This window comes from Prionailurus bengalensis, chromosome A3 (genome assembly GCF_016509475.1).
Source record: "Prionailurus bengalensis isolate Pbe53 chromosome A3, Fcat_Pben_1.1_paternal_pri, whole genome shotgun sequence".
NCBI lineage: Eukaryota > Metazoa > Chordata > Mammalia > Carnivora > Felidae > Prionailurus > Prionailurus bengalensis.
Window position 1 is genome coordinate 121155479 of NC_057354.1, and position 25388 is coordinate 121180866.

Sequence of the window (25388 nt, forward strand, 5' to 3'; positions counted from 1 at the left end):
TTTAATCTGACAAGGATCTGACTAAAGCCAAAGATTTGTAATTTTCATGATGGTCTTAACTAATATTCAGTTTATAAGCATACTTATAATTATCACTATTAACTGATTTTCCACTCATTTTTACAAAATAGGAACAAGTATAAAAATAATCCAAAGACTGCATAAATAGTTTTTCTAAAGATGGCAACACTTTTGAAACCAAAATACTGGACAGACACAGCTACGCAATTATCATGTTAGTTGGTTACTAAGTCTTGTTTATTCCTAAGGAAAGCAGGGTATAATGTGCAAAAATACAGGTCATATAAAAAAGTCAGAAAGTATAGAAACAAAGGATTGCTTGTAGTTATAATGACTCTTATCATCACAACAATCCTAACACCATAAACAGACTTCAAGAACTGGGACTTTACAAATATTTGTGGGAAAGATGCAAGAAATGCCTTATTTTCTATTCTGCCTCTTAGAACTTCAGTCTATCAATTCACTCTCCACATTGAATATTAAAAGTATTTCATAAATTTCTTTTAAAAATGACCCAATCAGGTTATTCCTCTGCTTAAAATCCATTAAGTCCTACAAGGAACAAATGATGTGGCTCCTCTCTACTTCTTCATATCTATCATTTTTGCTGCTACTCTCTGTGCTCTAGTTCTGCAGTCTTTTTTTTTTTTTAACTTTAGCTTCACTTTTTAAAAATTATATTTTGTAAATTGTCACACAGTAATTTTTTTTGTGTGTACAGGTCTCTGAATTTTACTATACATATAGAACCACACAACCACCGACACAAGCAGAAGACAGAGAGCCCCATTTCCGTGCCCCTCCCCACCCCCACGCCTTCCTACAACACCTAAACCCTAACTGGTCTAATCAGAATGACTTTGTCTTTTTGTCATGTAAGAGAATGCCATATAAATGGAACCACATAGTATGTAATCTTTTGAGACTGGCTTTTTTCCACCTAGCACAATGTCTCAGAGATTCATCCAAGTTGTTACATGTATCATTAATTTATTTCTTTTTATTGGTGGGTAGTAACCCACTGTATGGATACACCACATTTTTTATCTTTTCACCCAACAGGAAAACATTCAGTCTGTTTCCAGTGTTTATTGATTATGAATTAAGCTGCTGTAAGCATTTGTGTACAGATTTGTATGTCAAATTAAGTTTTTTTTCCTCTAAGATAAATACCCAGAAGGTGACTATTGAGTCATATGGTAATATGTTTTAAACTGGTTTCCAGCACATAAACCTCACCAATGATAGTAACGTTGATATTGTACTCTGTGATACAGTGTAAAGAAATGGACGACTCACTTTTTGTGCTGTTCTTTCCAAAACACCATAGCCTAAATCTAACCATGAGAAAAACATCAGACAAATCCAATGGAAGGACATTCTACAAAATATCTAACCAGTACTATTCAAAAGTGTCAATGCTACCAAAAAGAAGAAAAAATCTAACAAATTGTCACAAACCAGAGGAGATTAAAGAAACATGAGAGTTAAGTAAAATGTGGGATCCTAATCTGGAAAAGAAAAAGGATATTAGAAACAGAAAAATTGGTACAATATTAATAAAATCTGGAGCTTAGCTAAAAGTAATGTACCAATATTGGTTTCTTGGTTTTGAAAAATACACCATGGTTTTTAATAAGATGTTAATATTACAGGAAAGCGAGGCACATGGGCATCCTGTATTATCTTGGCAACTTTTCTTTATTTCCACACTGACATCTTTTAGTATCTTCAATATGTTGTAAGTCCTTTCTTACTTAAAGGCCTTTAGATATGCTGGTTCTGTCTGCCAGCACATTCTTCTTCCCCCACCTAGTCACTTCTAACTCACCTTTCAGAATTCAGCTTAAATGTCACATTCTCCTCAGGGGAAATCCTTCCATCATGATGGTCAAAAGGGGTTTCATGAGAAAAGGAAAAAAAATCAAGATATATTAGTTCAAAAAGGCTTCCAATTACCAACTCAGCAAGAATCAAGGACTACTGACGGCCTTAAAAACCTATCAGAATTTCCTAAGCTTTGCCATACCACTGTGTATATTTGTCATGACCACCACCCCTTCTCTACCTCTTCCTCCTACCCTTCTCATATGCTTAGCTGTAAAACCCTAAAGCAAAAAGGGAAAGTGTATTTGTCATCTGGGTAGAAAGAAAGGATATCCAATGCCCTGGATAGTAGGCATTGGAGAGAGAGGATTCTCTAAGGAACAGAAGCAAGTGGATGAACTTCCTAGGGCCTAGAAGAAGAAGGAAGCTCACTTCCTAGGGGCCTAGAACAAGAAGTTCAACAACAAAAAGGTCTACCCCCAACAAAAAAAACTAAGGCAGTATTGAGAAACAGGCCAATCTTTGTATTAAGCAATCAATTTAAAGAACTGGTGGGGAGGGGAGGAGTGAAGACTTCTTTTAAAGGGCCTCTTCCCTTAAAGTGTTATGTAGCTGACAGAAATGATTTCAAAACAGAGCGGGGGCGGGGGAGAGGAGGAGGAGAAGGAAGAGAATGAGCAGCAGCAGCGGCAGCAGCAGCAAAACTAATATTTTCTGAGCATTTGTTGTAAGCCAGGGACTGGGTTGGATACTTTACCTACATGTTCTCATGTAGTCTTTCAAAAAAAAGTCTACAAAGTAGACATTGTAATTTCTACTTTAGAGAGAAAGAAATTGAATTTATACAGCTAAAACTGGTTCTGTTTCCGCTTTATTCTTATTCTCCCTGATTCGTTTTTATAATAATTAAATTCATTCTGAAAAAAAAAACAAAAACAATAAAGCCATATATGAAAACTTCAACCTAAATGAGAAAAGACAATTACAAGACACCAGTACTGACATGACAAAGATATCTGAATTATCTAACAGGGATTTTAAAGCAGGTATCAGTAAAATGAACGAATAAGCAATTACAAACAGTACTGAAACATATGCGAAACAGCAAATTTCAGCAAAGAAACAGAAGATACAAAGAAGAACCAAATGGAAATTTTAGAACTGAAGGATACAACAGCCAAAACTGAGAGCAGAAAAACAGAAGAAAGAATCAGTGGACTTAAAGATTAATTGATACAAAGTATCTGGTCTCGGGGCGCCTGGGTGGCTCAGCCGGTTAAGCGGCCGACTTCGGCTCAGGTCATGATCTCACGGTCCGTGAGTTCGAGTCCCGCGTCGGGCTCTGTGCTGACAGCTCAGAGCCTGGAGCCTGTTTCAGATTCTGTGCCTCCCTCTCTCTGACCCTGCCCCGTTCACGCTCTGTCTCTCTCTGTCTCAAAAATAAATAAACGTTAAAAAAAATTTTTTTTAAAAAAAGAAAGTATCTGGTCTAAATAATAGAAAAATAGGTTGACAAAAATTAATAAAGCATCAGAGACCTATGGAACAACTACATAAGTTCTAACATTCATGTCATCAAAGTCCCAGAAGGAGAGGAGAAAGAGTGTGCACTGCAAAATTACTTGAAGAAATAATGGCTGACAATTTCTCAAGTGTGGTGAAAATCGTAACTAACAAATCCAGGAAGCTTATTAGCCAACTATAAACAGGTTAAACCTAAAGACATCCAGACACAGACACATAAAAAGTTTCTGAAAACTAAACACAAAGAAAAAATCTTACAAGTGGCCAGAGAGAAACAGTACATTTGCATATGGAGGAACACGAGTTAGAATGACGGCAGATTTCTCATCAGAAAACATGGAGGTCAGGATTCCTTTACGTTAAGAAAAAAAGATTATCAGCCAATATTGCGTGTGCTTTTTAACTCACATTTCAATTTTAGATAGTATTTACTGAATTTCTGCTACAAAAATTGAGAAAAGTATACTCATAACTCCCACATCTCAATTTATTTCATTTTAAGTTTCAACATTTATATTCTACCTTACAATTGCATAATCAATTACATACATATAATTACATATGCAATTTCCACAGGTATCCAGTCTTCATCCTAATCTTAAGTGAGTTCAGTGTCTGTCATATTTAAAGAACACAATCAACAAGCTTGAAACTATGGCTAATTTCTCATTCTGGCTTCACGTGGCTCCCCCTACCTAAAATGACAACTCTTCCCTACCACTCTCTTCTTTAACTTCTGTCATACCACTTAATCGCCTGAAATTAACTATGAGGTTTTTTTCTTTATTATCTGTCTTCTTCCTCTACTAAAACGTAAGTGCCATGAAAGCATGGACTTTCATTCTGCTAAATGCTATATGCTTGTCCTTTTGTTGGGACATTCAGTTTGACAATGGAGAGCTGAAAGTCTTTTCTTTAGAAAGCCAGTATCTATATAGCAGCTATAAATTTGGGGAAAAAACGTGATTTCACAGACAATTTTCAAATCAACATCACTTAGATAAAATTTATATGCAATAAAACACGACTAATTTAAGTGGGAATTAACAAAAGAAAACACCCATGTCACTACCACAATCAAGATTTAGAACATTTCCAGCGTCCCATAACTCTTTGCAGTCTAGATAATTTTTACTTTAATTGGTTAAGGTATCTTAAATGAATTCTATGAGAAATTATTTGATATAATAACAAAGCTTTTTTCTACAGCCACCAATTAAAGGATCAAAATGCTTATTTATATTTAGTGAGAAGAAGGAAAGAAAATTGTTATACATCCCTTCATGCTGCACTCCCTACATCTAAGAACATACCTTTCGCTCTTCTCCAGGGTGTGTGGGTCTATCCACCATTCAATTCCCAGCTCATGTCACCTTCTCTGCAAAGCTCTAACTCTCCTCTCCTCCTGTCCCTTTTCCAAGTCAATCTCTATGTTCCCATGGCATATTATTATTACCCATATCTCAGTATTTGTTATAGTTTATAAACAATTGTTAGTCCATTAAAGAACGAACTATATATTACACACACACACACCCAATATCTGGCATGCAGAGTAGACAGTAAATACTCAAATAACCTTAAGATTTGGGTAAAATATCACCTACTCAGCAAAGCCCTTTTCCAACTCAACCTCTTACCCTGGGTATTAGGCACTTGGGTATATTCTTCTAACCCACTACTCAAACAATTCAACTGAATTGTCAATTCAATTAAAAATTCATCATTTTGTCATATAAAGCTTTCCTTTAAATTTTTAATTCTGAATGTTAAACATTAATGCTCAAAAATACTGGCCAATTACTTCATAAAGTGCTTGCTATTTTTTTTTAAAGAATCTGCACACATTTATCTACAGATAATTTATGATGTTTCTCTATTTTGTAAACAATGCAGATTTAGTTTTGCACCACACTATTGGCAACACACTGGTTTTTCTTTAAAAATCTCATCTTAGTTTATTCCAAATAAACCTCGTGACCCTAATTCAGCACAATGAACTGCTTCATGCATGTCAACTTTCACTACCCAAGTGTCACTTACATGTTAAAAACTAGATGGGTGTGGAAACCCTTCTTTTTCATAAAGCCCTAGAGAGCAAACCAGGCCTTCGATTCATAATTTTTAAACGTCTGATCCTTCGCTACAAGATTATAATTTTAAAGAAAGTCTAACAATACTTTTGACAAAACAAACGACAGTTTGACATAGTTTTCCTCTATCTTTAGTGAAGGAGAGATTTACAAAAATGAAAGTAAAGCTGAAAGAATTCCATATCCATGTGGCATAGTTCAATAGAGACTTTCTAAAACAATTTTATTTTGACCCTGAGCATTTTTGTGAACCATTGTAAGCATAAGATTTCGGTAAAATTTTTCCTATATATTTAAATTTTTACTTATTCTCCTAACAGCACTGTCCTTTTACATAACCAAATTTAACTCTTAAAATTAATAAAAATAACATTAGCACAAAGGGACAATCATCCCCATCCACAGGTCAAGATGGAAAACAAAATAGTTTTACAATTACTGTAAGTGGACTTCTCGCACGAAGTTCCACTCCATTTCCAACAGAATTTAAACTGATCTCCCTGCCTGAATCTGTTCTGTATACAAATGCCAGATTGAACTCGAATTAAGTAACTCTTCCAATGTCAACTTTTTTATTTTTATGTATTTATTTGAGAGAGAGAGAGCGCGCGCACACACACATGCACACGTGAGCAGGGAAAGGGCAGAGACAGACGGAGAGACAGAGAATCCCAAGCAGGCTCCACTCTGTCAGCCCCAATGGGGGCTCAATCTCACAAACCATGAGATCATGACCTGAGCTGAAATCAAGAGTCAGACGCTTGGGGCGCCTGGGTGGCGCAGTCGGTTAAGCGTCCGACTTCAGCCAGGTCACGATCTCGCGGTCCGTGAGTTCGAGCCCCGCGTCAGGCTCTGGGCTGATGGCTCAGAGCCTGGAGCCTGTTTCCGATTCTGTGTCTCCCTCTCTCTCTGCCCTCCCCCGTTCATGCTCTGTCTCTCTCTGTCCCCCAAAAAATAAATAAACGTTGAAAAAAAAATTTAAAAAAAGAGTCAGACGCTTAACCAACTGAGCCACACTGAGCCACGCAGGCGCCAATTCATCGGCCAATTTGTTCCCCTCCCTTCCCCTCCCTTCCTCACTAAGGTACTTAAAAACAGGTTCTGCATGTGTATATGAAAAGCTATTCTAGGCCAATGGTGTTACAGCAGAGAACAAAAGTGATACAGTCCCTACTGTCACCATGCTTACACTTACACAGTGGATATGAAATATTTGGATATTAATGAGCATAATACATCAAACTTCCCACTGTTGGCCAACTAGGTTGTCCTCAGTTTTATTATTATAAGTAATATTACTGTGAATATAGCTCTGAATTATTTACTCAGGGTTAATTCCCAAGAGTAGAATTACTAAATCAATGATCACAGATACGTTTATGATTTTTACTATATATACTACCATACTACACTCTAAATGAACTGTACCAATTCCAAAAGCAATGCATAAGTACTGGATTCCCATAATATAAGTAAAAATAGTTTACTTATTCAATGAGTATGAAAAAGTTATTCACTGTTGTTTTAACTCCCAGGAAGCTGGACTCTCTTTCTTATGTTTGTTTACTCTATGCCTCCTTATGATCTAATGGGCATGGCTTTATCAATGTACGTACTGGATCTTTGTACTGTAAATATTTTTAAATATTCATAGTAATGTTAGATAATATTTAAGGTCATATTTGTAAATATTTTCCATTTTGTTATTTTTATTTTTGGCTTTGTATTAGTTTTCTTTATATAGATGTGCTTAAAATTTTTTATGGTAAAATTTTTAGTCTTCTTACTATTCTTTGCACAGTTTTATTAGCTTTTCAATTTTAAAACGTTACCATACATTTGCATACAGACAGCTTCAACACCAATTTTTGTGGCTGCTATTTGATCATCTCAAAAACTTATTAAATAATTCAACCACCTGACAGACTTTATGCTTGCTCATGGTATATTCATTTCCTAAATCATATTTTTTCAATACTGAAGATATTTATTTTTCTTAAAATAATATTTTTAGGTTTCTGAAACCAGAAGTATCAGAATTAATGTCCAAACACCTCCCCCTAGCCAAGGGAAAGGGTAAGTTGTGATGTTTGTCACTGCTTACCCATGTGTAAATCTATGGGAAATACCTTTCCTGAGAAGCTATTTAACCAACTATGACCACAGCTAAGTTAACTGCACAGGTTAACTCATACACAGTTCAACTTTAAGGTAAATCTAAAAGCCTACCTGTTGCTTGAGAGTATTTTCAGAAAGATTGAACTATGATGAATCTTTGAAATAAAAAGCTATTGTGGTGGAAAAGTTGTCTGTTGCAGGACAAGCAAGGACAATTAAAGCCAGGAGAAATTGCCCAACCTCTCAAAATAGATCACAGAGTTATCTGAGTTGGAAGAGAGACAGTAGTGCAGCCAATTTACATTTTTACAAGGTACTAACACCCAACCACTGGGTATGAATTTGTCAAAAGTTTCCAGGTGTCTCAAAAAGGAAGTTATTTAAAAAAAAGAAAAAAGGAAGTTATTTAATTCACAGTTTATCTGTAGAAAAACCGAAACTATGAGTTTAGCCAAAAAAGAAAAGCAGTTAAATCCAAACATTTCCCATATGACTCAAGACTATATCATCATAAAATATAAAGAAAAAAAGCAAGCACAGGTGAGAATGTGAAAAAGGATCAGATTTGATTTCACGATTCCAAAGAAGATGGTAGAGAAATTATATGGATAAATGTATGCTTCTGTCAGTTAATTTCTAAGAATTTTTAAAATAAATTTAATGTTTCTTTTTTCTTGAGGATATATGAAATCAATAGTACATACCACAATTAACAATCTCAGAATGAAGAGGCACTTGGATGGCTCAGTCAGTTGAGCGTCCTACTTCGGTTTCAGCTTAGGTCGTGATCTCATGGTTCATGGGTTTGGGCCCCGCATTGGGCTCTGTGCTGACAGCTCAGAGCCTGGAGCCTGCTTCCGATTCTGTGTCTCCCTCTCTCTCTGCCCCTCCCCTGCTCATACTCTGTCTCTCAAAAATGAATAAACGTTAAAAAATTAAAAAAAAAATCTCAGAATGGAGAAAATGCACTGTGCATATGTATGTGTGAATGGTTTGTCTATATTCAGTTATTTATTCACTTGTTCATTTCTGAGTAGAGAAAGAAAGAACAGAAAGCAGGAACAAAACTGAAGATATAATGCATAAAGATCAAACCCTTCCAAGATCCTAAAAGTTACTGTGATGCAGAAAAATACATGATGAATGAAGTAAATACAACCCAGGTGAAAAAGGACAACCAGTTAGATAGCTAGCTAGTAACAACCAAAACATCTGATAAAATTAAAGGTGAGTAATAGCCTGAGGAAAAGTAAATAGAAATGGGTCTTAATTGAGCTTAAAGTAAGAGTGTTAAAAACTTATTGGTATCTGAACAAGATTTCAGAGTACCATAATCCTTGATCAACCACCCTACCACTGCAGTAGATTCCAGAGAGTGAAAATGAGAAGGGACGCACCAGGCAAAATTGCCTGTTTATTACTATCAAAAGGTTTGGACAAGCAACTAGGGACTCTTTCTGCCTCAGTTACAGGTAAGTCTAACACCTGACACACTGAGACTAAGGCAACTGGTTTCTTGGTTTCTTTTACACAGGCCTACATCTTAACCCACAGAAAAGAAGGAAAAGATAATCCATCAAGTATTTCCGCAAACAGCTGTGATGGAGTAAGAGGAATCCAATTAATCCTCCTGCCTTATACAACCAGAAAAATGGGTAAGACAGATTAATAAAACAACAGTTTTCAGGTATTAGACAACAGTCAAAGCAGGAGTGGGTCACTGAGAAAATGGAGGGGTGAGGAAGGGAGATGAGGTGAGCCCTACAACTGCCCCACCCCACACCCTTGAAGCAGTTTCCAGGATGCAATATAGACAGTGAGGGCTTCAATGAGCCTGGAAATCTCAGAGGGTTGAGGAGACAGAGACTGATGTTCAGGGAGGCCAAGGCAGCCATAATGTGTGGAAAAGCATACCAGAGAAAAGGGAACTGTGCCCAGAAACAGAGCTCTGGAGATCTGCCCTTCAAGGCTTTGGCAGGTAGTGATCTGTTATGTATGAGAAGAAACTACCTAAGGTTGATAGAAGGACCACTGGAAAATAAATAGGCCAAAGAATTCCTAAAACTCATACTAGGAATAGTTTGTATTCCCATCAAGTAGAGTGAAAAGACTTCATAATACATGAGACATTAAGTTCTCAGAAGTTATCAACTCTAAATTAGCTCTAGGAAAATAGGCTGTTCTAGACTCACCCTAACGAAGCTTCCTCAAAACAAAGCACATCTCAAAAAAGCATCAAAGTGATTTCAAAAAATTTTAACTTCATGCCAAAACTTAGACTAACATCATTGAAAGGAATACAACAAAATCCAGCACCCAACAACATGAAACTCACAATGTCTGACATCCAGTGAAAATTTACCAGGCATATAAATTAAAAGGGAAATATGACCTATAACCAGGAGAATAACAAATCAATAGAAACAGATGCAGAACTGACAGAGACACAGAACTTGGCAGACAAAGATGTTAAAAGAGCTACTATAAATATGCTCAATATGCTCAAGAAGGTACAGAAACACATGGGAAGTGTTGAGGGATAAGTGTAAGATTTTTTTAAGGCCAAAATGGAACTTCTAGAAATGAAAAATAGAGTATCTGAAATGAAAAATACACTGGGTGGGACCGACAGCAGATTAACACTTAATTTGAAAACACAGCAATAGAAAAATATCCTGAATGAAGTACAAAGAGGAACAAAAATACAAAAAAAAAAAAAAAAAAAAAAAAAAAGAACAAAAGGAAAAACAGAAAGAGAACACCAATGATTTGAAGCAATATACCAAACAATCTGATATACATGGATTTGGGGTCCAAAATTCTAGAGGGAAAAACATGACAGAAAAAAAAAATCTTTGGAGAAATAATGGATATTTTTCAAACCATAAACCCACAGATCCATGAAGCTCAACAAAATCCAAGAAGGAAAAACAAAGCAAACCATACTTAGAAATATCATAATCAGGGGCACCTGGGTTGTTGCTCAATTGGTTAAGCGTCTGACTCCTGATTTCAGCTCAGGTCATGATCTCACAGTCATGAGACTGAGCCCCATGTCAGGCTCTGACTGGGTGTAGAGCCTGCTGAAGATTCTCTCCCCCTCTGCCCCTTGCCTGTAAGCCAGGTCTCTCTCTCTCTCTAAAGAAATATATAACTATAACTATAAATATAGATATTTGAATTGTTGAAAATTGTTGAAAACCAGTGATTAAGAAAAAATGTAAACAGGTGCCAGAAGTGTAAAAAAAGACCTGTTATGTACAGAAAAACAAAAACTTCTGATCAGAACCTATACCAATGAGAAGTCGATGGAGTTCTAGTCCTAAGTACTGGAAGAAAGACACTGTCAACCTAAAATTCTATATCCAGTTAAAATATATTTCAAAATGAACGTGGGTTTTTAGACAAAGGCTGAGAAAAATCCATTACAAGACATGCAATGCTCTCTAGGCAAAAGGAAAAGAATATCAGGTCAAAACTTGGATCCACACAAAGGAATAAACAGCACTAGTAACAGCAAATATATTTATAGATACAAAGACATCTTTGTCTAAGTTTTTAGTTTCTGGGTAGTTTTTTTCTCAATTATCTTAATTTCAATAAAAATCTGTGCTTACAGAAAAACTAAAACAGTAACTCCCCAAAAGAATCCTCATTCTCATGAAGTAACCATTGTTAAGATAGTCATACTGATTTCATAACATTAGTTGGGCATATTTCCATCTTTTTATAATCTCTAGAACAGTTTCTCACCATAGGAATTACATGTTCCTTGAAAGTTAGAAAAAACTCACTGGCAAAATGATCTGGCCCCAGAATCAATTTTGGGAAAAAATTCCTTAAACTTTCTTCCATAATCCTTGGTTTACCCAGATTTTCTTCTTAACGCAGTTTGAGTGTTTAACAATTCATTTCAGAGAGATTTCAAATCAGCTGGCTTAGAGTTAAATAAAGCTGTCTCACAATTTAAAAAATCTCTTTTCTCTCTCTATATATATTCCCATTATTCTTTCATACTTTGGTTTTCTATCTTTTTCCTTGATAAAATGAGATTTATTTGTTTTTTAATCTTAAGAAATAGCTCTTAGATATTTCAATTCCACAGTTCCTGGTTGTTGTTTTTTTTTTTAAGTTTGTTGTTTGTTTGTTTATTTTGAGAGAGAGAGCAAGAGCAGGGGAGGGGCAGGGAGAGAGGGGGGAGAGGGAGAGGGAGAGGGAGAGGGAGAGGGAGAGGGAGAGAGAGAGAGAGAGAGAGAGAGAATCCCAAGCAGGCTCCACAGCGCAGAGCCCGACATGGGGCTCAAACCCACTAACCGTGAGATCATGACCTGAGCCAAAACTGAGACTTGGATGCTTAACTGACTGAGCCACCCTGGCATACCCTTAGTATCTTTTTTAATCCATCAGCTTCTGCTTTTATCCTATTTATATCCTTCCTTTCTCTGAGGCATTTATTTTGACTTTATTTATTTGTTACACTAAATTCTGAGGTTGAGTTCATTTTTTTCTTAATCAATTTACTTTTTTTTTAATGTTTATTTATTTTTGAGAGAGAGAGAGCGCGAGCAGGGCAGGGGCAGAGAGACAGGGAGACACAGAATCCAAAGTAGGCTCCAAGGGCTGAGTTGTCAGCACAGAGCCTGATGCAGGGCTCAAAATCACGAACTGCAAGATCATGATCTAAGCTCAAGTTGGACGCTTAACCGACTAAGCCTCCCTTAATCAATTTACTTCTAAGAGCAGTATTAGTCTTAGCCTGAGTCTCATTTCAGTTACTTAATAATTTGTTATTTATATTTGATCTTCTATTATTTAAGAACAGTTTTTGTTTGATTTTTCCAAGTGGTTGGAGTAGTGCATTTTAAACTTCTGTTGTAGGGAGAAAACGGACACAAAAAGTTTCAACTTTTCTAGAATTTACTGAGGTTTTCTTTTGTGGCTTAACCCAAAACTTATGTTGTTTTTTTCACCACTGCATGGTCAACTGGAAAAGTATACTTAATCTCAATTTAAATAAAAGCTTTAGAAATGACTAAATAAGGCCCATTATAAAAGCAAATGCACGTTTTATACTATAGTCAGTCTTTCACTTTTAATTAGCGTTAAATATACCCATATGATATTAAGAGTAAGGACAGAGATTCCCAATTTTGCACCTAACCTAACTTTATGTTTACACTGCGAGACCTGTAACAGGCAGAGGGTTTCTTAATAACGTAAGTAATATCTAATCTCAAGGAATGTCCAAAAGTTCTTGAAAATTTCAATGACTATTTAAATTCATTTCCATGTTCTTTTTTTTTTTTTTTTAAGTAGGCTTCATGCCCAGCATGCAGTCCAACACAGGGCCTGAATTCTCGACCCCATGATCAAGACCTGAGCTGAAATCAAGAGTCAGATGCTTAACTGACTAAGCCACCCAGGCGCCCTTCCATGTTCATTTTTAATTGAAACTAAAGTGATAAAATACTGGTAAGTTCTCCATATCAAACACCATTTTCAAAAATAATGCATCCCTCCTTCTTCTCTAAAATAGTAAACTGTGATTTGACTACTAAGTAGTATGTCAGAACTATGACCTTTCTTGCATGAGAATCTCTAACTAATATATCTGTGATTACAGTAACTCAGGAGCCCTAGCATATCGGAAATTTACACTGAACTAGCAAAATCCGTATATCACTGGCTTTGCCAAATCTATGCTTTTGCAGTGTGTTTGAACTAGAATGATTCCTTTGTTTTCTAATTCTGATTAAAAATTAGTTTCTGAAGTCAAACTTTGTTTCACCCCAAGAGAAAGAGATGGATGAATCCTGACTCTACTGTGAGTTAACTTCAACGTAAGCCTTATTGGGATGTGTGGCTGGCTCAGTCGGTAGAGCATGCGATTCTTGATCTTAGGATGGTTGAGTTCAAGCCCCACACTGGGTCTAAAGCCTACTTAAATAAAACAAACAAACAAAAGTAAGCCTTATTAAGACTCAGTTTCTTATACATAAAATAGATGCAATAATAGTTTACATGTCACAGAGTTATTTGGACAAAATCTTAAAAGGCATATAAAATGTCTATCATAGTGCCTGGCACAAAGTGAACATTAAATATTTATTATCATTTTTTTGTTTTCCTCATATCAGCTCTCTTTTCTCTTAGATTCACTAATCCCATACTCTGACACTAGCTATGCCTTCTCATTTAAGGTCATGTTCAGAACAATAAACACCTTTACCAACTAACTGATAACAGATATTAAATTGAGTACCTCTCAGCTATGCTTAATCCTGCAGAGCACCTTTTGGTTTCCAAAGTATCCATGTGTCATTTGGAAAGTGTTTCATCTTTCTACTCAAAGCTTTCATGATCAGATAAGAAAGTGAGTTTCTGTCATACACATTTATTTTATTCTTCAAAAAATATATTTTATCTCTAACCAATAAACTATAGCCCATAACAACAAAGCCTCCTCTTTAATTGTCAAGCGACTGATTATTCAATTTTAATAGCTCTGCCACTCAATGATTATAGCTGTCATTTGAAAAAATGGAACTCCTGTGCCTCTACTAGCATCTTTAGTTTCCCAATAGCTTAATGTCAACTTTCTTTTCTTTTTTTTTATTTGAGAGAGACAGAGAGACAGAGAGGGGGAAAGCCCATGTGCAAGGTGGCAGAGAGGCAGGGGAAAAGAGAGAGAGAATCTTAAGCAGGCTCCATGGTTAGCGCAGAGCCCAACACGGGGCTCAATCCCACATCCCTGGGATCGTGACCTGAGCCAAAGTCAAGAATCAGACACTCAACTGACTGAGCCCTACCCAAGTGCCCCATCATTTTCAAAAATACAATTTAAGATATGTTAGGTTGCTTCAGTTTATTGCTATATAAAACCACAGGTGTACCTGAGTCAGAGGGAGGAGTGTGGTGAAGTACAGAAAAATAGTACAACTTTTAACTAGCCCATGCCTTCAAATGGCTACCTTCCATAACCTTTAGGGAAAGGCTGTAATTGTGATTCATCTTTCTCTTGAGGGTGAAACCAAAATTTTCCTTCTTACTAGAGCCTATATGCCTCCTTTCATGAAGCTTAGCTATCTTAAAACCCATGTAGTTGGAACAAGTCACATTTCCCCCTAAATTGTTCCCACCTCACCCCCTAACAGGCAAGTATTCTTTTAACAACCAGCTCTCCCAGTAACCTTTCTCAAACTCAGAGAAAATTATAAAAAAGCTCTTTACAGAGAACACAGAGATTATTTATTAAGCCACCATAACATATTATCAACAGTTTTTGCCACCTGTCCCAGGCTTAGGAATTCTTAATGCAACTAAGCCGTATATACCCACCCTTCCCCATTTTAAAAATTAATTAAAGAAAAAGAACTATTTTTTAAAAAACATTATGAAGTAGTTATCTCTTAAGCCAAAAGGCATATTTTTACTAGATATATATTATGTGCCAAACCACATACTACATACTTTGTCTTATTTTGTCTCATGCAACCTATGTAAAGTCAGGTGGGAAGTAATTATAGAACAGATGTGAGGGCTGGGGAAAGGAAGGAATAATTTTTATCTAAGATTCACAAAGAAATTCAGCAAACAGGACCAAAGAAATCAACAAGTAATTGAAAGTAAAATGAGCCATGAATAGGCTGCTTACAGATCAGGAGGTAAATTCAAAATAAAACAAAACAAAACAAAAAACAAAACACTAGAAGCTGTTACAATACACTTTTATTCTTTTTGTTTCTTGCTACACACGAATTCTTAGACTAGTAATGAGTACCTTACATTTGTAAAGAAGTAAATTCAACTGGACTCTGGCTCCCCTAAGTATAAAGACAATTTCCAAAATCAAAATTACAAAGAAAATTGCTATTTAAAATTTAACTTCTAGCCAGCACACTAAGACAAAAATAAAAGGTGTAGGGATTAGAGCAGAGAGAAGTTACAAGGAGAGATACAAAAACCTAAAGAAGTACAGACTCTGGGGCCAGAATGCCTGGATTCAAATCCCAGCTAGTAACCCTGGGCAAGTTAATGTCTGCATCACTGGAGCTCCTGCAAGGATCAAATGGGTTAATATGTGTAAGTGCTTAGAATAAAAGCCTGATAAATAGAAAGCACTGTATAGTAAAATTATCCTTTTGTAGGCAATATGATTTTCTATACAGAATACCCAACAGACTCGGGAAATTATCAGAAATAAGAATTCGGCAGGTTGCTAAATACATATAATTCAATTGTCCTCCTATAAGCCAACAAAGAGAATGTAAATTTCTGGACTTGTTTCGTATGGAAATGTTCAAAAAAGCTTAGAGAATAGTACCAAGAATTACACCACCACCACCACCACCCCCAACACCACAGGTGCCTACTTTAAACAATGATCACATCAACTCATGGCCAATCTGGTTTAATCCCCACCCACAGCTTCCCCTCTACTTTGGACAATAATGAAACATATCCCAGACATATCCTTGCATCCACTATCATTTCAGTATGTGTCTCTAAAAGATAATGACTTTTTAAAAAAATTTTTTTACATTGATTTATTTTTGGTAGACAGAGAGAGACAGAACACAAGTGAGAGAGGGGCAGAGAGAGAGGGAGACACAGAATGCGAAGCAGGCTCCAGGCTCTGAGCTGTCAGCCCAGAGCCCGATGCGGGGCTCGAACTCACAGATTGCGAGATCATGACCTGAGCCGAAGTCAGACGCTTAACTGACTGAGCCACCCAGGCGCCTCAGATAATGACTCTTTTTAAATATAACTACATACTGTTACCACACCTAATAATTAACAATAATTTCTTAATACTAAATATGTAGTGTTCAAATTTCCCTGATTATTTCATAAATATTTATGTATTAAAATCTGGACCTAAATAAAGTCCAATCATTGCTATTAATCCCAGGTTTCCTTGTCACTTCTCTTCTTTTGTTCCCTACAACTTATTCATTGAAAAAAAAACAAGTTGTGTGTCCCAAGGACTTCCCCAAAGCCTTGATTTTGCTGGCTGCATCTCCATAGTATCATTTCATTTGTTTCCCTGTTTTCTGTGTTTCCAGTAACTGGCAATGAGAGCTAGAGGCTTGATGCAATTCAGGTTCAAGTTCAATTTTTTTAAAAAATATTTATTGATTTTTGAGAGAGACAGCACAAGCAGGGGAGGGGCAGAGAGAGAGGGACACACAGAATCTGAAGCAGGCTCCAGGCTCCGAGCTGTCAGCACGGGGCTGACATTGGGCTCAAACTTGTGAACTGTGAGATCATGACCTGAGCCGAAGTCAGACGCTTAACTGACTGAGCCACCCAGGAGCCCCTCAAGTTCAATTTTTTAGCAAGAATACTTAATAGGTAGTGTTGTGAACTTTCACTGAGAGAAACCTAATGTCTGGCTGTCTCTCTGTGATGTTAGCAGCCACCAATAATCTTTACTTAGGTCCTGGGATTCATGACAAAATGGTGCTGTTCTACTGATCACTCATTCTTCATTTATTAACCGGAATAATCCCCAGAAAAGAAACTTCCTCTCCTCAACTACATGGTTACTTTCAGGTACAGTGGGATCCTTAGCATACTCCAAAGAAAACTCATGAGTTTTGGGGGTTTGTTTCTTTTTTTTTAACTATCATTATGCACTCATGGACTTAAACAAAGTTGATGTGACTGAGTATACTGCAGTTATACTTACGATACTCAAAATGTCTCCTCTTTGGCCAGCCAGAGCCCATCCAATTAAGCACCTTCGTTGTTCAGCCACACCCTGTTCATGTTTGATAACTTCTTTGCAGAGATTTCAAGTGCCCAGGTCTGAATCATCTTTAACCATAAGCCGCTTTCCATATTCAACTCATTTCCTTCTTATTCTATATTTCTACTAAATTGAAAATCCCTAATTCTTCATTATAAATCAGCTGTGTTATACACTCTGAATATTATGATTGAACACAGACCCAGAAATTATCAATTACAGCACTATGTCTCACTGAAGTCTACTTTCAGCATTCCATTAAATGCAAAAAAAAAAAAAACAAAAAAAAACAAAACAAAAGCTTCCGAACCTATTCTCTGCTGCATTCTGGCTCTGGCATATTTTTTCATGTTCTATTCCAAAATTTGGGTATGATTTTTTAAAATGCACAATGAAATTTCACTGTTTTTTTTTCTTTGATGAATTGATAAAATCATCAAGTATGGGGAAAATGGTCAAACTCTTAGAAGTTGAATTATTCTGTACCATAATTCAGACTTTTGGAAATCCTCATACCTCATCCTTAACATTAAAATTCATGATGCTGTGACTATTTGACGTACTTAATGTATTTGTTATGCTATGCCCCCTTAAAATCATAGAAATGGCATTATCAGTAGTAAAGAGATATTTACCTTACTTTACTAAAAAAATTAAACATTTAAAGCCCTGTCACACTACAGCACCAGCATTCATCACTGTGGAAAAGCAGTATCCTATACTTATTGGCCATTTCTTCATAAAACACTGAAAAGTCATGGCTTTGGTGGTCAAAAATCACTTACATCCGCAATTTTTACTACTTTCTTTGATACTAAATCACAATCAGAAATTACATTACTGAATGCCAATACTCCTTGAAAAAAGCAGGTATGAACTGATATCCTGGTGCAATTTCTTTTCTTCGCAGTTTAAGTGCACCCTTTCCCTGCGGCCAACGTTGCTGGGCTTCGATCACAGGAACCAATGCAACTTTTCCAGGCAACACTGGCTTTAAAACTAAAACAAAGACCACCAACCACCATCACCACCACCAACAACAAAACAAAATAACAACAAAAATCCTCTGCCCCAGTATGGATTTCTCAGTGATAAAACAGTAACACATCTCTATGAAGTGCTGGTATGTTCTCTGAACATCAGTGCTTTCATCCAACTGAAAAACAAAAAATTCTGCTAGCATGCACACATGACAGTAATTGCTTTTCCAGATGGTATGCCTTTGATAAGGGATTTTTGCCAAAAGCTCATTTTACTTTCTCTCCAAGCATAATATTTGCCATTAACTTTGAAACTGGTTTTACAAGCTTCTCACTAGTAGTGTGAGTTGACCTGTTTTTTGCTATGAGAAGGGTAACTGTGAATAATACTTACTGGTGTGGTCTTCTCCGTCTTTAGCAACCACATTAATCTCACACTGAGAAGCATTATTTTATAAAATTCATACACATTTCACTTTTCATCACAAGTCTAAAAAGTAGTATTTCTAAGGCAGAAATATTAATTCAATTCCCCAGGGTGGCATGGAAGGAGAAGAGCCAAAGCCTGTGCTCTTTCCATCATCCCACAGAGAGAAATGTAGCAAGGGAACACCTATTCCCTCAATATACCTTGTTGACAATTGTTTTCAAATGTTTGAGTCCAAACATTTTTTAAAGGTACCATTTTAACTTAATGTAAACTGTAATCTAAGACATAACCTTATAAATGTTCTAGGGCCATAATTCAGGTACTGATTTTATTTTGCTTTGATCCAATCTCAAAACCTAAAGCACCCCCCCTCAAAAAATTTACAAAAAAATATTGTCAAAATGTATTATATAAAACTTCTGTGAAATTTTTGTTTGTGAAATTTTCACTTTTCTTCATTTTCAAAGGGGAAAATAAAAAATATTAATAAAGGATATTGTGTGAAAGCTTGGAAATAAATGAGTGGGGAGATATAAGAAATTGATGAATTAGAGATATCCTAATTTAAGGAATTAGGCAAATAAATTTGGCTATGTTGCACTTTCACAAGTAGAACCATAGTTAGCAACCACAACCAATTCATTAGCAGATCCAATTGATCAGAACTTCCTATTCCCTAATCTTAACTTCTGTTGAGATCTGAGCATAGTACTATACTGCTCAGAAAGGACTTCTAGAATTTGATTTTATGTGCTCATCTTCTGACTGTTTTTAAATGGTTTTCAAATGAGTGTATTTAGCTTCTCTAGCCCCAACAGTAAACCTTTGTAGTGAAAAATGCCTTCAACTTCATTTATAAGGAAGTTATAAATAATTTATATTCTTCCCCATTATCTAGAATCATTCTTTGCAAAGCTTGGACATTCGACTAATGTTGTTAAAAAATAAGAGAAATGTTCTGGAAACAAGACAAATTATATATTTAATCATCATTATTATTTGATTCAAAATGACACACAAAAAAATTTGGAGAAGTACAAGATATCTACTAGCTGCCAGAACAGTTCTAAAACTTCTCATCAAAGCAATCTCTTTTTCATCTATTTGATTCAAGGTAACTTTTCTTCGACAAACATTGTTCAGTTACACCAGCCCCTTTAGAAGATAGTCATTTATTTTAACTGACACAGTCAGGATTTTCCAATGTCATGGATTCTTATTATTTTAGAACTTATTGCTTTACATATTCTTCTTCCAAAACAGAATAAAATTAAATTAATAATCCTAGTAATAAATGATACATTTTTCTCAGATCTTTTTCTCTGTATTCGAGCAAGATTAATTTACAAATCTCTATAATATATACAGAGGACTACCAACTTTGACCTGTCCCCTAAAATAATAATTTTCCATACTTCTTGCCTATTTGGAAACACATAATTAGAAAAAAACTTTTTCTTGTTTTTAAATAAATACCTAACTATATTCAGTTTAGAATTTATATGTATTTTAGAAAAATAGATAGCACTATGTTTTTTGTTGACACTACATTTACATTCATTGTTTTGAACTGGTATTTGTAGTCTTTAAAGTGGGATCCACCCCATGACTTGGAAGTGTCACTTGATTCTTTAATTACATATCTCCCTTTTCTGGTCCAAGTGAAACTGACCTATCAGATCCCAAAGGTCCTACAGAGACAGCCCATGTAAAAGTGATACCTCTTGGTGAATAGAAAACCCTTAATAATAAGTTTAGGAGACCAAGAACAAAAAGGTTTCCAAATCAAACCAAAGGACAATCACTAAGATCTCATGTATCATGTGAGCAGACTCTGTCAGAATGCTTAATTCATCTGCCTATCCCAGAGGGTCATACATAAAATAATTACTAAATTGACATTTTTAATAAATAATAAATAATTTAGTAAATAATAAAATTAAAACTATTATCTAACCTAGTTTACTCAGTCTCAATCTGCACCCAGTATATTCCTTATAATTGACATGCTTTACTAATTATAAATATTATCTCCCTTTTAAATCCGCATCTTTTCTGTTTTGGGGGCAAGAGGGTAGGGAAGGATGAATTCTTCCATAAAAGCTAAGCATTCTAATACAAAAACTTTTAAACTTATGAAATCTGTATATAGAAACCAATATTACAAAATGACTTCCAAGGAGTCAGATTAAAGTAAAATTGTGCCTCAAATACCTTAGAAAAAGTAGAAATTCTAAATGTTGGGGTCTTCATTTGGAACCAAAATTTTCTACTGCATGATCTTGCTGATGGTCCTTGATTTTATCATCAGAGTCGGTTCCAGTTACATTTCCACTAATAAGGACAGATCTACAGTAGAAGAAAGAAGATACACTTAGTCTACTGAAAACATTACAGATTTAGATTCTATTACATATCATTGTTTCCCTGTAAGCACACGAAAATTCTTACACAGATGCTTTATTCAAGAAATGCCAATTCTCATCCTTGTCCCTACTACAGATTTTAAAAATTGAAATTAAAGATTAAAAGCTCAATAATTAATTAATTAATTAATTAATAAGAGACCATTAGTTACTAGCTTTAAAAAGGTTCAGATCCCCAATGAAGATATGTAGCAAACTGGGCTTTGCATCAGTATTCCGAGGAGACCGTGACCCTCAACTATTAGCTTACTCTCATCAGAATTGCTGACGTTACCCCAGCAGCAGTGGCTTCAGCACCCAGTTTTAGGTAAAGTGGAACAGTAGGAAGGAATGGGATTCCTCACAGAAGATACCTCAATGCAATGGCTCCTTACCGGATCACTGTCACTGGGACATGACAAACTTGATTTTTTCTAAACTAATGATAGTATTATATCTTCCCATTTTTACCTCAAAGCTAATTCCTAACGGTGGGGGGCTTTGCAGATTATCAGAGGATGCATAAGAAATGTGAAACCTGCTGGCTTTCATTACTTAAAGCTTAACTGGTTTAGGCTTTACCACTCAGGGTTAAGTTTTTCACTAAATTTAATATTCCCTTTAGATCACAAAGACACAGTGGATTAGGTCCAGAGATGATCACTATATCACAGGTCAATTCAGGAACTGTGCCAGTTAATTCTACCTATGGCTTCCACCCATTATCCCTGGGCTTTATTCAAAACACAAACCATTCTGGCCAATTACCCTCTCCCCTATTTTCACACCCCAGTCTTCTCTGTGCTTTCTCACCCACCCCATGTGTTCCCCCACCACTGCCCTTCCTTTTAACCTCCTCCCCCCCCCCCCCCCCCCCCCCCCCCCCCCCCCCCCCCCCCCCCCCCCCCCCCCCCCCCCCCCCCCCGGCAACCTATGGAAAACTCTTTTACATAGTGAAACAAATCACCTCTACATCCTCAACCTATCAGTGAACACTGCTTTCAACCGCTGGGCTAAATCTGGCTCTTGAGAAGAGCCCTCTACAGTGAAGGCTAACACAGTAGGGATCAACCTTCCCCACAGTGATATTTCCAGACCCAAACTCACAAGCAATCCCATTCCTGCCTTCAAGCTCAAGCCATCTGGCTTCCTACTCTCTTCTCTTTGTCATTCAATATCCCAATCTATCATTCGTAACCTAGGTCCAGACTTGATCCCTTAGATGTGCTCTATTGCTCTCATTTCTCCAGGTAGTTACTGTGTTATTACCAGTCTCAAAATCTTGACTGTCACCCAAGCTATCCATCTACTGAGTATATTACTTTCTTCCTTCCACTTCACCACCCTCAAATTCCTAATGCTGGTTCGATTTAATCACCTGCTAGAGAGAAATCACACAACCATGTGGACTGATCCTGCTATTAACATTAAAGTCTTCAATTTTATATATACTTTAATTTGCTTTAATGTTTATTTATTTTTGAGAGAGAGAGAGAGAGAGAGAGAGAGAGAGAGAGCGAGCATGAGTGGGAGAGGTGCAGAGAGAGAGGGAGACACAGAATCCGAAGGAGGCTCCAGGCTTGGAGCTGTCAGCACAGAACCCGACACGGGCTTGAACTCAGACTCCAAGATCATGACCTGAGCAGAAAGTCAGAGGCTTAACTGACTGAGCCACCCAGGTGTCCCTAAAGTCTCCAATTTTAAACAATGAATGCTATCCAGTGAGCCTTTTACATATCGTTAATCAGGTCCTTCCCCCATTATTCACACTGCCTTTCCTTCCAAACTTTTGGTACACTTCCTCTTCCCGTCCTATGGAAGGTGGGATGGGAAAGTGGTTTCTTCATGTTTTCCTTAACTGTTTGTGTAGGTTGTTATTATTATGAAAACACTCTTTCATTTACTTTGAACGTTTTTTCATTTTTTTTAAAAAATTTTTTTTTCAACGTTTATTTATTTTTGGGACAGAGAGAGACAGAGCATGAACGGGGGAGGGACAGAGAGAGAGGGAGACACAGAATTGGAAACAGGCTCCAGGCTCTGAGCCATCAGCCCAGAGCCTGACGCGGGGCTCGAACTCCCGGACCGCGAGATCGTGACCTGGCTGAAGTCGGACGCTTAACCGACTGCGCCACCCAGGCGCCCCTACTTTGAACGTTTTTTCAATTGCTAGTTTTTAATATAAAAGTTTTTATTTTTAGGTGGCCAGATTTGTCCACCACTGCCTTCTCCGTTTATTATTTCTCTGCTTAGAAATTTCTCCTCCTTCAATGATAGCAGATAAATACTCTGATTTTTACCTTGTCTATAGGCTAATTGTTTCAATACTTCATTCCAAAAGATGTATGAAATGAGATTTGACTCTAAACTGTTTTCCGAATTGCCAACCAGTTTTCCTGACAACATTCAGTAATTCTCACCATCCTTTGGTTTATAAGGGGTTTTTTTTCCCACATATTTCATTTGTTTTTCTAAAATAAGGCTGACTTCTGGGCTATAATCTGTTGCAGTAATGTAATTGTTGTTTCCTTATATGTTTTAATTTGTGGTAAGAATATTCTTTGGTATTCTCATCTCCAATTCGTCCCAACAACAGTTAAGATACATTTTACCAGTTTCCCAGGACATGCCAAGTGATTTCATGAGTAAGAAATGGTTGCCCAGTCTACTCTGAGTACTGTGTCTTTCTGTTATGGTTGTTGCCTATACACATTACTCCTTTCTGTTTTAAGGCATCATCCATTCCACTACTGAGTCAAGAACCGAAACCTCTCTAACCGTGCTAGAAAGACACCCTTCTTAAATATTTATTCACCTGGAGCCAGATTCATAAATTCATAAAACCTTGCTCTTTGCAATTTTCCATGTTCTGTATGTGGTCTTTTCATTTATAAAATCTGATTTGCATAAAATGAAGGTATCTCATACACAATTTTTATTTCATAGGCCAACATTTTTATCATCTCTAAAGTATTTTTCAGATTTTCCTATTATCTTTTAAGATCCACAGGTGTGTTTATTATTTTTAGTTTACATCTTTTGCATACACTGACATCAAAATATTTTATCAAAACTGAAAAATGATGTAAAAGGAACACATATTTTAACAGTCTCATTCCTATGTCACCCACATGCAGCTCACATTGCCCTTGATTGCTATCGGTCACCACTTTTGTTAGTTTTTTCTATGTCCTTCCAGCAATTCTTTATGTAAATACACTTAACTGAAGAACAGTCTTATTTCTCCTATCTTCTTAAACAAAATTCCCAGTTTTACACCTTACTTTTTTTCACTCAGCACATCCTACAGGTGTTCCATGTTAGGGTCTGTTTCAGCACTGTTTTTAAAGCTCCATGACATTTCATTACATGAATATATACTAGTTTGGGTAACTAGGCCCGCGATTGTAAGAAATTAGACTCCACAAATTTAAGTGTTGTTTTTAAAAGGAATTTAGAGTTCAAGAGCAGCAACTGTACAGACCAAACAGTACAGAAACCTATGTAGTGTGATTTCACAAATTTGTAATTTTATTGATAAATATAAGTTCTCTTGTACATCACTTTATCTTTTCTCTCAAGTTTACCGTAAGCCTATTGAAAAATCTATCAACTGTTATAGTCCTATGAGAGTGAGGAGCCTCAGATAATAAAAGCTGCCCAATCTCACTGAGAGCTTCAATGGGCTGACAAAAATGAAATACAGCTGCACAAGAGTCAAGACAGTTGTACAAGTCAAGAAATGTTTCATTCTAACTTAGTGGAATCAGAAAAGGTTTCACAGGAGAAAGAGCCCCTTAAGTTCAATCCTAAACGAAGAAATACTCAAGAGGCAGATGAAGGCAAGAGAAAGCATGAAAGAGGGATCAGAATAAAGAGCTGTTTGAAATAGCACACCTTGTCAAGAACTCTAAGGGTTCCACTTCCACTCAGAATACAGAGAGCCACAAAAGAATGTCAATCCCACCCTCATGAGTAAAAACCAGATCTATCAAATGAAAACTTCTCTTAAGCCTAACAAAGAGTCAAGGTCACAGGGCAACCAAGTAAATTTAATTCCAAAGAGGGACAAGTTCCTCCAAGGAGAGACCACACACATAACTTGTTTTACCTTCAGTAGGTCACACAAAAAGAAGTGGTCACCGTACACGTGTATAAGAAAAAGAAATCAGCTAAGATTTTAACAAATTCTTAAAGACTAAGTGTAGACTGATGTGGCAGTTTGGAATGGCTGGA

At 36.4% G+C, this 25388-nt stretch overlaps 1 protein-coding gene across 8 annotated transcripts in view; it reads right to left on the reverse strand.

The window, feature by feature from the left end:
- The window catches only part of NCOA1 (nuclear receptor coactivator 1), a 241570-nt gene that overhangs the window by 164981 nt on the left and 51201 nt on the right, over positions 1 to 25388 (reverse strand). For all 8 annotated transcript variants that reach the window (XM_043604407.1, XM_043604405.1, XM_043604408.1 and 5 more), the window contains exon 2: positions 20962 to 21096. The gene's annotated coding sequence lies outside the window, so the exon portion shown is untranslated. The remainder of the gene's footprint in view (positions 1 to 20961; positions 21097 to 25388) is intronic.